Consider the following 13,009-nt stretch of genomic DNA (forward strand, 5'->3'; position numbering starts at 1 on the left):
TAGTGAGTTAGTTTATTTTAATATATTATTTTTTATATATTTTAGTTATATATCATTATCTTTATTAGATAATGAATATTTTGTAATTCTAATTCATAAGAAGGGAGGAGAAAGGCACAAGAAGTTGGAAGGAAGAATAATTGCCCCCAAACAAAGTCTCTTGATGATTATATGTTGGTCGATGAGAAAGTGATAGATGCCAAGAGAAGGAAGAATAATCTCCACCATCTCTAATACGTTGCGATAAGAGATGGATTTATGCTCATCAAAAGAAGGACAGTTCCTTTTCAAGCGAGCATGCTCGTGAGGTTGCTTAAAAAGTTATAAGTACAATTGTCATTTGTAATCTTATTTTAAATATGAAATATTACTAATTAATTATTATTTGTATGTTACAAGATGAGCTTAACACAGAAGCAATCTAAGGGATCATTCATCCCAGAGGAAAGTAATGATATCCTCACTGTTGCTACTGGGAAAGGAGAGCATCCTAGATGTGTTTAAGGATTTGGATTAGGGGTGAGCATAAGAGATGTATTTGGACCACATCGTCGACGCCATTCTTTAAGACTCGTGACTAGGGAGGAGTTGGATGTTATGTTAGCTCAATCAAGCGCTGAGGCAAGGGCTGAGGCTGAGGCTACTCTTGAAGCCAGGCTATAAAAGATGAAGGACAAAATGACGTTGATGATGAGGTCAATCAAGAAGCCAAGTGGCCCACAGACCTACTTCCTTGCTTGTCATTCGAGCACTAAAAGGATCAACATCATTCTACTTCTTTCAAAGGATGACCTTGACTGAAAAGTGAACTATGCTACTTATATTTGGAGGATTTGGATAAACGCTTAGTAGCATATGGTCACATCCACAAGGGGTTAAAATGCCACTTCCAAGAAGTTCAAGAAGATATTGTCAAGGTCACTATTGAAGAGGTGAAAATTGATTATGCTATTGTCTCGTTCCCCATTGATGAGATCAACACAGTGAAAGATGCCAAGGGCACTTTTTGCTTATAGCCAAAGAAACTTGTTAGGAAGCCTTAAGATCCGGTAATAAATTTTATTAATTAAGAATTCTTTATATTTAACAATGTGTTACTAACTTTTTTATTTAATAGGAAACTCTATTGTCTCATAAAGTGGGTCGAAAGCCACAATTGTTTGAGCTAAGTCCGTGGGATTGATTTGTATTGATAGCATATGGTGGATCATTTCCACTTCAATGTTTTAAAGCGATTCCTAATCTTGCTGGCATAAATAACTATGAAATATTTGTTGAGAATGAGGATCTCCATCGGATTCTCATTGATACCGACCTAACCATGGCAAATATTCAAATTGGGATGATGTAACTGTCTTATTATATATTTAAATAAAATTAAACAATTCAGCTTTTCAAACTATAACTTGTTTTCATTTTCGTAGGTTTTTACATCAATTGCTAGTTTCCTTAAGTAAAGACAAGCAGTATGGATTTCTTTTCTTGCATTACACTAACAATAAGGAGACTATAAAAGAGGCAAGGAGACATGTATGAACCAAAGGCTCAGTGAAGGCAGAAAGGAGTGTTACTTTTCTATGTTTCTCCATCTATAAGTAAATATGTTTGAATTTATTCATAATGGTATTGAATATTTGCTTAGGTTACTTTTTTTTTGCAATACACATTGGCAATTGATAGTGTTTTCGATAAAGAGAAATTATATAATATTTTTATGCTCTCTGTATTGTAAACTCAATCCAGTAATAAAAAAATCTTGTAAGTAGTAAGTGCACTTAAGGAGTCTTATAATACATTTTTCTTAGTAATTAAGTTACTAACTATGTTATGTTGATGATAGGGCTATGAAGATTGGTCAGCAAGTTGTACATGTTTTTATTTTATGTAATTTTGATGATAGGGCTTTCTTTTAGTATAATTATGACAATGTTATGTTATTCCATAGAGCCATTAGCAATCCCCTACTAATTTGCACAGCTTTTATGTGTTGAAACATACATATAATATCATCATGACCAGCTTGACTGAGTTCACTAAGGAGGTAAATCTAATTTTAGGTGTTATTTATTTTTTCTTCAAATTGCTAATTTAATTACCTTATCCCTAATCTTTTCAGATGTCCAATGATCCATCTCCATTTCCAAATTTAGAGATCTATCAAATTAGGCAACATTAGGGACTCTTCATATTGGATCTTCATAATAATCATCCTTTAGAAGAGTGAGTTGTGTAATTGTAGACATTAGTATATATAGTTGTGTGTAAGATTACTTAGTTGACAATTTATGTTTTAAGCATTTGGAATTGTACATAATTTCAAATTCATTCCATTTGAACAATATGATTTTCTGGCTTGCTGGCAGTTATCTGGCTTTATATGTTTGATTAATACAGGATTTAAGTTGCAGCCTATAGCTGGGGTAAATGAAAAAAACGAGAGTAATTTTTTTTTCCAAAATTCAATATCTATACCGATTCTAGTAATAACCAGTGTAGATATCTAAGTCATCTACACTAATTTTGGTAATAATCAGTATAGATATCTAAGTCATCTACACTGGTTTTGACTATAACCAGTATAGATAACACTATATCTACACCAGTTTATTTCAAAACCAATGTAGATATATAAGTCATCTACACTGGTTATAAAAAATAATTGATGTAGATATGTTTAAATCTACACCGATTCTGGAAACAACCAGAATAGATTATATATATTCTACACTGGTTATTTTGAGAACTAGTGTAGATATCAACTTTTTTTAAAAAAATATATTTACAATTAATGTTATCCACACAAGATTAGGAATAGGTGTAGATTGTCCCATTAACTACACTAGTTAAATAACTAGTGTAGATAAGCTATTTTAACCAGTGTAAATTTGTCCGTCTGTACTAGTGAAAAAACCAATCCATTATTATTGATTATCCTTTATTAGCCACTTTAAAATTTTGGTTTCATTCTTTTAAAAATAAATATTCACCTTATTTTTCCCAAGGAGTGCATGTTACGCTTTTATTTATTTTTAATATACATTGCATTTTCTGGATCAAGTGAGTGGATGCCTTTAGTCATTTATCTATCCATTACTTCTTTATATTTCATTATCACATCATTATATCCATTATTTCTATTGTTTTCAAAGAGTTAAGGGCAACCAAAAGAAAAAAAAAAGCAAAGAAAGATTTGAAGAAAAAAGAGAAAAAATATATAAGAAAGAAAAGCAACAAAGCTGCTAGAAAAGAAACAAAAGAAAAATAAAAGAAGGTGAAAAACAAAAGAAAAACAAGAATAAAAGTAGCCTAGCTTATTTAATTCTATTATTTCATTATTTCTTGTGATTTCTCTCTATTCTTATTATGTTAAGGTGTCCACTCAATTGAATTAGGTTATGCATTGCATATTAAGGGGATATATCTTGATCTTTGTATTATCTTGATGCTAACCCTTTTTCCCTTACATGCATTCCTTAACATCCTTTTATTGCCCACATTACAACCTAATTAAGTGCATTTGATTCTTAATTGCAAGTTCTAATATAGTGGTGGAGATGTAGAAGGGTTACAAATTTTTTGTAGGGTTTATCCTAAGGAATCTTGAGTGAAATTGAATATTGTATACACTTTGAGTAATGAGAACAAACACTAAACCTACAGAGGCTTACTCTTTGACATTTATTCTTGGTAAAGGTTTGTTTGTGATATGCATAATTTTTTCTTAATTATTGCCACATTGATTGAGAATTTATAGAAGTTCTTGAGCTAATGATTTGGTGACTTCAAACATTGTTTATTTCTTTATTTTAGTGTTTCTTTGCGGATTCTTTTCAACTTGATTTTGCCCGAAGTGTAAAAGATAAGTATGGGGGAATTGATAGAACACATTTGTTACACACATTTATTTGTCACTTAGGACCATTTTATTAATGTTTTATCACCTTAAAGTGCACACATTGTATTAGAATTGGAAAATTGCCTAAGTGTTTAGGTTACGGGCTTTTTGGTCCAAAAATGAACTTTTGAGAAAATGTACAAGAAAAATTGACAAAGTGCATTTATATTTAGTTGATGAGTGGTTAAATTAGATTTTTAAAATTCATTTTAGTTTGAGAGTAATTAAATAAAAAGTCAACACTTTCTCAAGTGTCTTAATTTGACCTAGTTTTCAGTTTGTCTTTGTGTGAAAATTTTTATATAATTTTCTGCATCCTAGAAATTAGTTATTTTAATAAATTCTCCCTTCCAAATATGAATTTAATTCTAAAATTTAATTATATTTTATTACATCACATGTTATTTAATTAAATTATGTGATTTATATGACATCGGTGGTATGTGACTTGTGCATTAGTTAGCCAAGTGAAGTTAACACTTCTTGAAGTTAATGGTTGATGCTAGGGCATGATTTATGCTGCATTTGAGAGATTAAATTAGCTTAAACAATGTGGATGACATATAGGAAATTACACACATTAGACTTATTTATAAGCCAATAGAAGGATGCTACCTTGCAAGTGTGACTAAGCTCCCATTTTCCTTTTTATTTTATTTTATTATTTTTTAATTAAGCTTCAACTAAATGGAAACTCCAATTACACATCTAACAGACCCCTAAATCAAATTCACAAGCCATTCATTTCATCTCCCACATTCTCTCTCTCTTGTTCTTAGTGTTCTTCATTTTTCCCATCTTCTCTCGATACCTCCAGTCACTTCCAGCCCTATTTCTCCCTCATGTTACTATCAAATCCACTCAAATCTTCCACCATTCTTCTCCTCTCTCAAGGTTGAACTTACCCTTATGTAACATCTTGAATTTCAATCCCAGGAACTAGTTGCTAACTAAGGATAAATTGGTAATTAGTTGTTTTGCATTGTTTAGATGTTGTATCGATAGGATTGAATGGTAGAATGACAATTTGAGGCATAACATGTGAGCACAAGTGAGATTAGACTCACTATGCCATGCGTTGTAGATGAAGCCGCGTGCACTACAGTACATTATCTAGGGAGTACTTAAAGTTGACTTGATTAACTCATGAAAAAAGAAGGAGACGTGTTGGGAAACATAGCTGGAGAAGAGAAGAGGTTCCTATCTACTAAGGCAAGCTATATATGGAGGTTTAAAGTCTGCTTCAATTAATAACTTGTAGAATAAGTATCGCGCAATCTTAAGCTTTATTGCTACACTATTTTTGTTGAATTTCATTGGTTAAAAAATTAAATCATGAGGTTTTGAGCTATTAAAATCTAAAAGAAAGGCATAAAATGGGCTATTAAATACATAGCTAAGGTTTTGTGACTAGAATGGTTAAACTTTGAGGATTTAGTCTTAAAATAGCCAAAAAGTTAGGTTAAATGAAAAAATTACGATTGAATAGTATGTTAGAAGATTGTTATGGTTGTTTAAGTAGCCTATAAAGCTAATAACTATAAATAATGGATAAGTGAATTTAAAATAGTTCAATTGAACTGTTTCATGTGTTAAAGGATTTGGTTAGCTGAATTAATGCCTATGTTAAGTGTTCAGAATTGACTGAGGGGCACTGTGTTGTGTAGATTGAGCACCTATGACATTGCTCGTAAGAATATGTGCCCCTAGGAGCTTAGTACGATTGGTAACCCTTAGTAGTAAGTGTTAAAGGTAATTGTAGTAATCCTTTTACTTATTTGTTTGTGAAATTGTTTGCAAGTATTTTTATATAACTACATGCATTGTATTGTGAGCTGATAGAGTATTTGCATAGTGAAAGAGTATGCATGTGAGTGTGTGAGTGTTTATTGAAATGAATTTAAAAGGGCACGTGCATTAAATGCATCACATCCGTGAGAATACCCTCGATTATGGTAGGGGGTATAGCTATATCGTGAGGAAGTCTAAGAAGTCTTAATAATCCAGAGTGTAGAGCTTGACTCTGCCAAGACAGACTTAGGAGAAGAATCTTGATGATCTAGAACATAGAGCTTGATTCCACCATAATGGACCTAAGATATTGAATGATCCATGAGGTTACCCTAGACTAGGATGCATTTGAATTGAAATGAATGTTTAATATGTTGTTAAAATTTGAGTTGCCAACTAGTATGGATAAGTGATTATGCATATGAATTATGTCGTGAATCTTGCTCGTATATATATATATATATATGATGTTGTATCTCGCTGAGGGTACCCTAGTGAGAGAGTACGTGGGTAGGCCTAGATGCTAATCAAGAAACTATATGATATTTTGCAACTTGTTCTACTTGTGTATATATATGTTGATTGTGAATTATATTTATGTGAGATCTTGACACAAATGGTGAGACAAAGCCCTATTTAGAAAAGTCAAGTATGTTGTGATTCCCGACTATACGGTAAGGCAAAGCCCTATATGTAAGAGTTGGAGGGTTGAAAGTGGAATAAGTCTAGCTATATATGGGAATATGTATTGTTTATGTGAATTTCTCATATAAGCCCATAATTGTGTAATGTGGTATTAAGAAGCCAAAATGGGCAATTGATATGATATTTGTGGTATAAGGTGTCAATCAGGTGTATGTGGTCCATTTGGACTTGGTTTAAACCCCAAAGTGGTCCAATGGAATAAGGAATAAGAATTGAGCACTTAAGGTACACGTTTTTGAAAGAAAAGTGATTTTTTGCACCTGTGTGTCCAATTTTAGATCAGACTATCAGATCAAGTCCAAATTGTTCCATTAGCTAGTATATATTGTAAGCTTTGTGTGGGCATTTGAATTACCCCAATCGGACGTCGGATGTGAAAATGACATAAGCAAAAGTTCGTCTTTCAAGCTATTACGGTGCATGATGTAGACAAAAACAGGGCATGACACTCTATACCACATGCCGCGATGCATGTGGTGCACGCCGCAGTGCATGGCCCATTTTTAGAGTAGAAATGTTTGCATTTAAATTAAGTCTTGTAAATGTATATATGCTTTCGCTAGCCCTCTTTTTTGAATTTATGTTTTAAGACGTCAGGATCCAATGATTTGAAAACAAATAAAAGGGCGATTACTCTGATTTTGATATATTGATTGTGTAATTTGAAATGGTAAAGTTTGGTTTGAGTTGAGACTTTACACCTTACTACTTGGAAGAAGATTTGAGATCAATTCATCAAGATCAATGGAGCAACCTGCAAGGCATCCATATGTTCATGGAGGAAGTAAGATTTTCTTAATGTTTTCTTGCTAGAGTCTTCAAAATAATAAAATGACTTGCAACTCAAGAAAACTCTTACATTCTTTCTTGACTTTTTTTTTTTGCATTTCCTTTCTTTTCTTCTCTCAATTTTTTTCTTTATTCATTTCCATCTCATTTTTCTTCAATTTTTTTCTTTTTGGAAACTTTTTCTCATTTCTTTCTTTTGCTCTTTCTTCTTCTTTTCTATTTCTTTTTCTTCATATTTTTTCTTTTATTTCTTGCCATTCTTTTCTATATTTTCTTTTCTTTTCTCTCATATAAAAGCTATGAAATGTCTTAGGTTTAAGGATAAGAGTCACATAAAATAAGACTTGAACACCTTTGAGAAGATGGAATATCAAATGCCCTCAACGATATTATCATACAACCCTCCATGCAATTTACTAATCAAATAAAACATCTTTGAAAGCTTTGGAATCTTAATATAAACTTTTGAAAATCTCTTTATAGAAACCCTTTAAGTTATTCAAAATAGCGCACAACATAACTACTAGATATAAATACATCAAAAAGCAACCCAAAACATCACAACTTACATAAAAAGTAGGCCATACGACACAGCTTATGCTACATGCACCACGGTATGTGGCACAGAGACCTCAGTAGATCAATCTATACCATGTGCCATGATATGTTGTCCTTTATTGACACATACGTCGTGGCACACATACCAGAATCTGCTGTCAAATTATAGATTCTAATGTAAACTTTAGACGTGCACCATTTTTGCATCCAATGTTTGATTGTGGTGATTCAAGTATCCACATGAAGCCTATTTCATATTCTAACCAATAACACTAATTTCATTTAAATCCAATACTCCATTCAAAAATTGAAGAATCAAGTGCATTTTGACCATTTTATGTCAAAATTTGTCACTTAAGTATCACCATTTGAAACCATAAGTCATTGGCCACTTCTAGGAGCTTGACCATATCCAAATAGATAATGTATACCTAATTGAGAAATTATATACACAATATAACACATGTATATACTTTTGGCCTGTAAACTGCCCATTACACACTTTTGGGCATAAATTCATATTCTTATCTCATTCACATCTAAGGCCAAATTTCCATATATATATATATATATATCAAACATTCATCATATTCACACAAATTACTATACGTCCACTAGCCCACACTATCATTTCATCATGTTCGCACATATACACAAGGCTATGGAATTAAAACACCAAACACCATGAACATTCATAATAGTATGGATATGTTCCCAAATCCTAGGGTAGCTTATATACTTATACAAATACAAATCATATTTTGAGTTATTATACCAATTCTTACAAAGGCTTTCTAGAGCAATCTCTATTTTCGACCCAGTTCTTTCCCTTTTGTACCATTCATTACTACCAAAACCTAAAAAATGTAAATAACCACGAGTGAAATCAAAATCTCAGTAACCAATATAATTCATTTAATGTCCATTACCATAGATAACTAAGCCAAAGTAATAAAACTAAAGTAGTAACATATTTATGTCAAAAGTATTAAGATTTCCTCTTTTCAAAGCATTTCCACACAATTATCAATCATACCATGATCATCTATCTACCAAACCTCCAAAGCTCCCCGACATGAAACTATAGGCTCTACTGGATCAATCACATATTGACCTAAGCAGACTTTTAATGGTAGAAACACCTGGCCAAAGGTAATCTATCCTACCTATGGACTATGGCTTCCCTCTTCTCACACACTTGTGATAAAGGTGTCGTTAACTCCTAACCACACCCTGACTGGTTCTAGGGAGTTGCCAGACTACTCGGATGCCTCATGGTAACAATTCTAAAATAATGTTGTACTGAATTACACATGGTACCACCCTATATAATATTGCACTGAATTTCCCATAGTGTTAACCCGACTATATAGATTTGTTCTCTCCCATCTCCATACACACATGTAATGTCTGCCTTAATATTACTAATATTCTTCACACCATCACAACAAATAATGATAATTGGGAGCAATAGATTGTGTTAGATATAATGACTTGTGACATTATGTGTTAGCTTAAGTTTTGATGATGACAAATATAAATGAATTAACTATACTTATGCCTAATTGTGTTCATATATATATAGCAATTAACTATAACTATAGAACAAGTGCTTTAAAGTATTTTTACCTATATTGTTCCATATTACATAAGATTTGAAAAAATGATTTGTGTGCATGAAATTATTTCATACTATCATATTTTTCCTTTTCTTAAATTGATTCCATATTTAAGAGTGATTCATAGTATTATCTCTTGCAATATGCATATTGATACTTGGACTAGCTATTCTATTCATAATATATCATTTAAAATTGTCTAAAGTGAAGATAAGAGTGAGCATGAAGAGGAACAAAGTTAAAAGTCATGATTTGCATGCTACACTCATTATTAAAGAACATAAAGATAAAAAGAAGGATGATCCAAGAAGAGCTTAAGAAGAATAAAGACATTTATACAAACTTAGATGCACGTTGCAAGCCTTAGACTTGATAAGCATAATATCATTAAGCTAGAAATCTTTATGTTAAACTCATTGATTTAAAAATGAAGTATTAGATCAAGATATCTTAAATCAAAACATTCATTTTAGTTCTTAAGAGAAAAGGTGAGATATAGTTTTCTATAATCATAGTTTTCATCTTTGGTCACATTATGTCTCATAAGGTTATAAATGTTATGATTACTAACTCCATAAAGTTTTCAAAGTTTTTCTTTTCACTCAAAATGGAGTTAATTTGAAAAATTCATGAAAACTTGAATTCTATGCCTTAAAAAGGAAATTATGTAGAAAATCAGTTTTGACCTTTGGTTATGTTTTGTATCATATCTCTCACTACATAAATCATTTTAATGTGAAACATATCTTATTTGATAATATACTCCAATAGATTTTCAATGATAGTTTATTTATTCAAAATGGAGTTCTATTAAAAAAGATCTGAATTTTAGAAGTTGAGTGTTAAGATACTAATTCTGCACAACTTTCAATCTTGACCTTCATACACTCTTTTAATCATATCTCAAAATATATGTTGAAGTTGGTGTGAAACTTTTTGCATTGAAAACTAGACTTCAATAGCTTTATAAGAATATATAATTTATGAAATTTGAAGTTATATTGAATGAGTTAGGACATTATGAAGTTTTGTATAATGCAGCTGCATAATCACATGTGAGAGCAGCATTCAATCACATGTGATTTAGCACCAGTTCTCAAACTCGTGTGAGAACACTTTCAGACCACATGCAAAATAACCTCTAAAAGCCTATTTTCATTCTGAATAGCTCCTAAGTGCTCAATCATGCATGATTCTACCTATCACACGCGAGATATGACCTCCAAAAGCACTAAACAAGCTCCATAAGCCAAATCATGCGTGAGACACTTCCAAAACTCTTATGATATGTCATTTTTGCTTGAGAAACCTTCTAAACATGCGTGATTAAGCACTGGACACTCATAAGAAAATGCACCAATAGTTATATTCACTATGTAATGTCTTCAAATAGTCATTTGATGTCTCTAACACTTATTTCACTCCATAAGCTATAAATTCAACACTTCAAACTGATCTTAACATGAGATTAATCTCAGAAATCATTAAGCTATGAAATTCATGATCATATTACTATTATTATATGAAAATCATTATTCGTGAGCCAAGATCATCTATATCTTTATCTTTTGAATATTAGAGTTTCATTATACTCATCATTACTCTTAAAGAGAGTTTCAATTGAGTAACACATACTCAAAACCTTTGTAAAGGTGAGGGGGAGATTTTTTTAGAATCAAGAGAGGTTGTTCTCTTAGGAAAAGAAGCTCACTAGTAAAGTGAGTTGGTGTAAAGGCTTACAAGTGTCTAAACTGAACTTGTGGATGTACTAAGGCAGCAAGCACCCACTCAAGCTTATGTTATAGTAAAGAAATCTCAAGTAGTTACTTGAAGACTAGATGTAGGCTCAAGAGGAAGAGCTAAACTAAGATAAATCATTATTTACAATCTCTCTTCCCTTAACTCTTTATATTTCCAACAACCTTAGTAAATGCTATGTTTTAGTGTATGAAACTGAATTTGATAAACATTCATACAATATTGAGATTGTGAAAAACAACTTTTCCATTCTTACATCATAGTTTAGAACTCAAATTTGCCAAAATCTTCCTTTGAACATAGTTTTTCTAAAAAGGTTTTAAAAGAACTAAAATTTCCTCAAACACTCAATGCACCCCCTCTTAGGTGTTTTGCCATATCTAACAAATTGCTATGAAAATGTTATAAGAGACATAAGAGATATATAGAAAAATGATATAAAAATTTCAGCTCAAAATGGTTTCACAATTCTACCCAGAATTTTTCACAAGCTGGTCCGTAGTTCTAGAGAAATAGAAATTCGTCCAAAAGACCTTATGAGCTTCTAATAAATTTTTCAAAGATAAAATGAAAAATCAAACAAAATGCTAAACCAAAGAAATAAATCTAAGACAATAAGGAGAAATATGAAACTAGAACCAAATAAAATGGACACACAGTGTGAGAGATATGCTGACTCAAAGCTGCCTTAAGGTTTTGGAATCCTCTGTAAAGGCTCCTAAGACCTTAATAGATTGTAGAAATTGCACAGAACAATCTTCACATCCAAAATTGACCAAATTAATTTTAAATTGATGCTAAGAAGGTAGCTTTCAAATGAGAAAAATTCCAAGGTCAAAATGCCTCCAGAATCATTCCATCAGAACAAGAAGTAAATGCGTTTCTTGAGGTGTTTGCATATGAGATATTGGGTTTTCCATCAGAACAAGAAGTGGAATTCTCAATTGATTTGGCACCTAGTATTGAGCCTATTTCAAAAGCTCCATATATAATAGCTCTTTTAGAATTAGTAGAACTCAAAAAACAACTTGACGAATTGTTAAAGAAGGGCTTTATATACCCTAGTGAGTCGCCATGGGGTTCGCCAGTCCTAATTGTTAAAGGGTGTATGAGTATTGATTGAAATGAATTTGAGGTGGCATATGTATTAACATGCATCACATCTGAGAGTATACCCTAAATTACGGTGGGGCCGCTAGGGTAAGAGGACACGGCCCTATCCTGAGGAGGTCTAAGAAGTCCTAATGATCCAGAGTGTATAGCTTGGCTCTACTACAATAGACCTAGGAGAATTATGATAATCTAGAGTGTTGAGCTTGGCTCCACCATGATGGACCTAGAATATAAAATGATCCACAAGGTTACCCTATACTAGGGTGGGGGTCGTGGTCCTACTCTATATAAGGCTAGGAACTAATGATCTAGAGTATAAGTTTAGTTCCACCATGCCGGACCTAAGAGACCACCCATACACGAAAAGGATTACTTAATCTGAGCAGTGGTATGATGGGCCTTGTTCTATATGACTGAAAGCCCTAATCTAAGCATAAAGATTACTTCACTAGGTAGAACCAAGAATGTATTAGCATGAACATAACAAGATTGATGAGAATAAATTTCTGTATATATATATATATATATATATTGCTTTTATTGAAATACATACTACTTTATCTCTTCTTTATGATTTTACTTACTAATCAGTAATTGGGGTTACCTTTAAGTTATTAGGATGTATGTCTCACTCTATTACCTTTTAATACAGGTGAAGACAGCACAAAAAGACCTAAAAAGGAAGCGAGAAAAGAGTAGCTTCATTTAGTAGTGGTATAACTACCATATGTATAAATGAATGTATAAAGTTGTACATAGAATTTGAGTTGCTAACTAGAAT

This window comes from Prosopis cineraria, unplaced genomic scaffold (genome assembly GCF_029017545.1).
Source record: "Prosopis cineraria cultivar Desert tree isolate PC_DT_omini unplaced genomic scaffold, ASM2901754v1 PC13, whole genome shotgun sequence".
In the NCBI taxonomy this organism is placed as follows: domain Eukaryota; kingdom Viridiplantae; phylum Streptophyta; class Magnoliopsida; order Fabales; family Fabaceae; genus Prosopis; species Prosopis cineraria.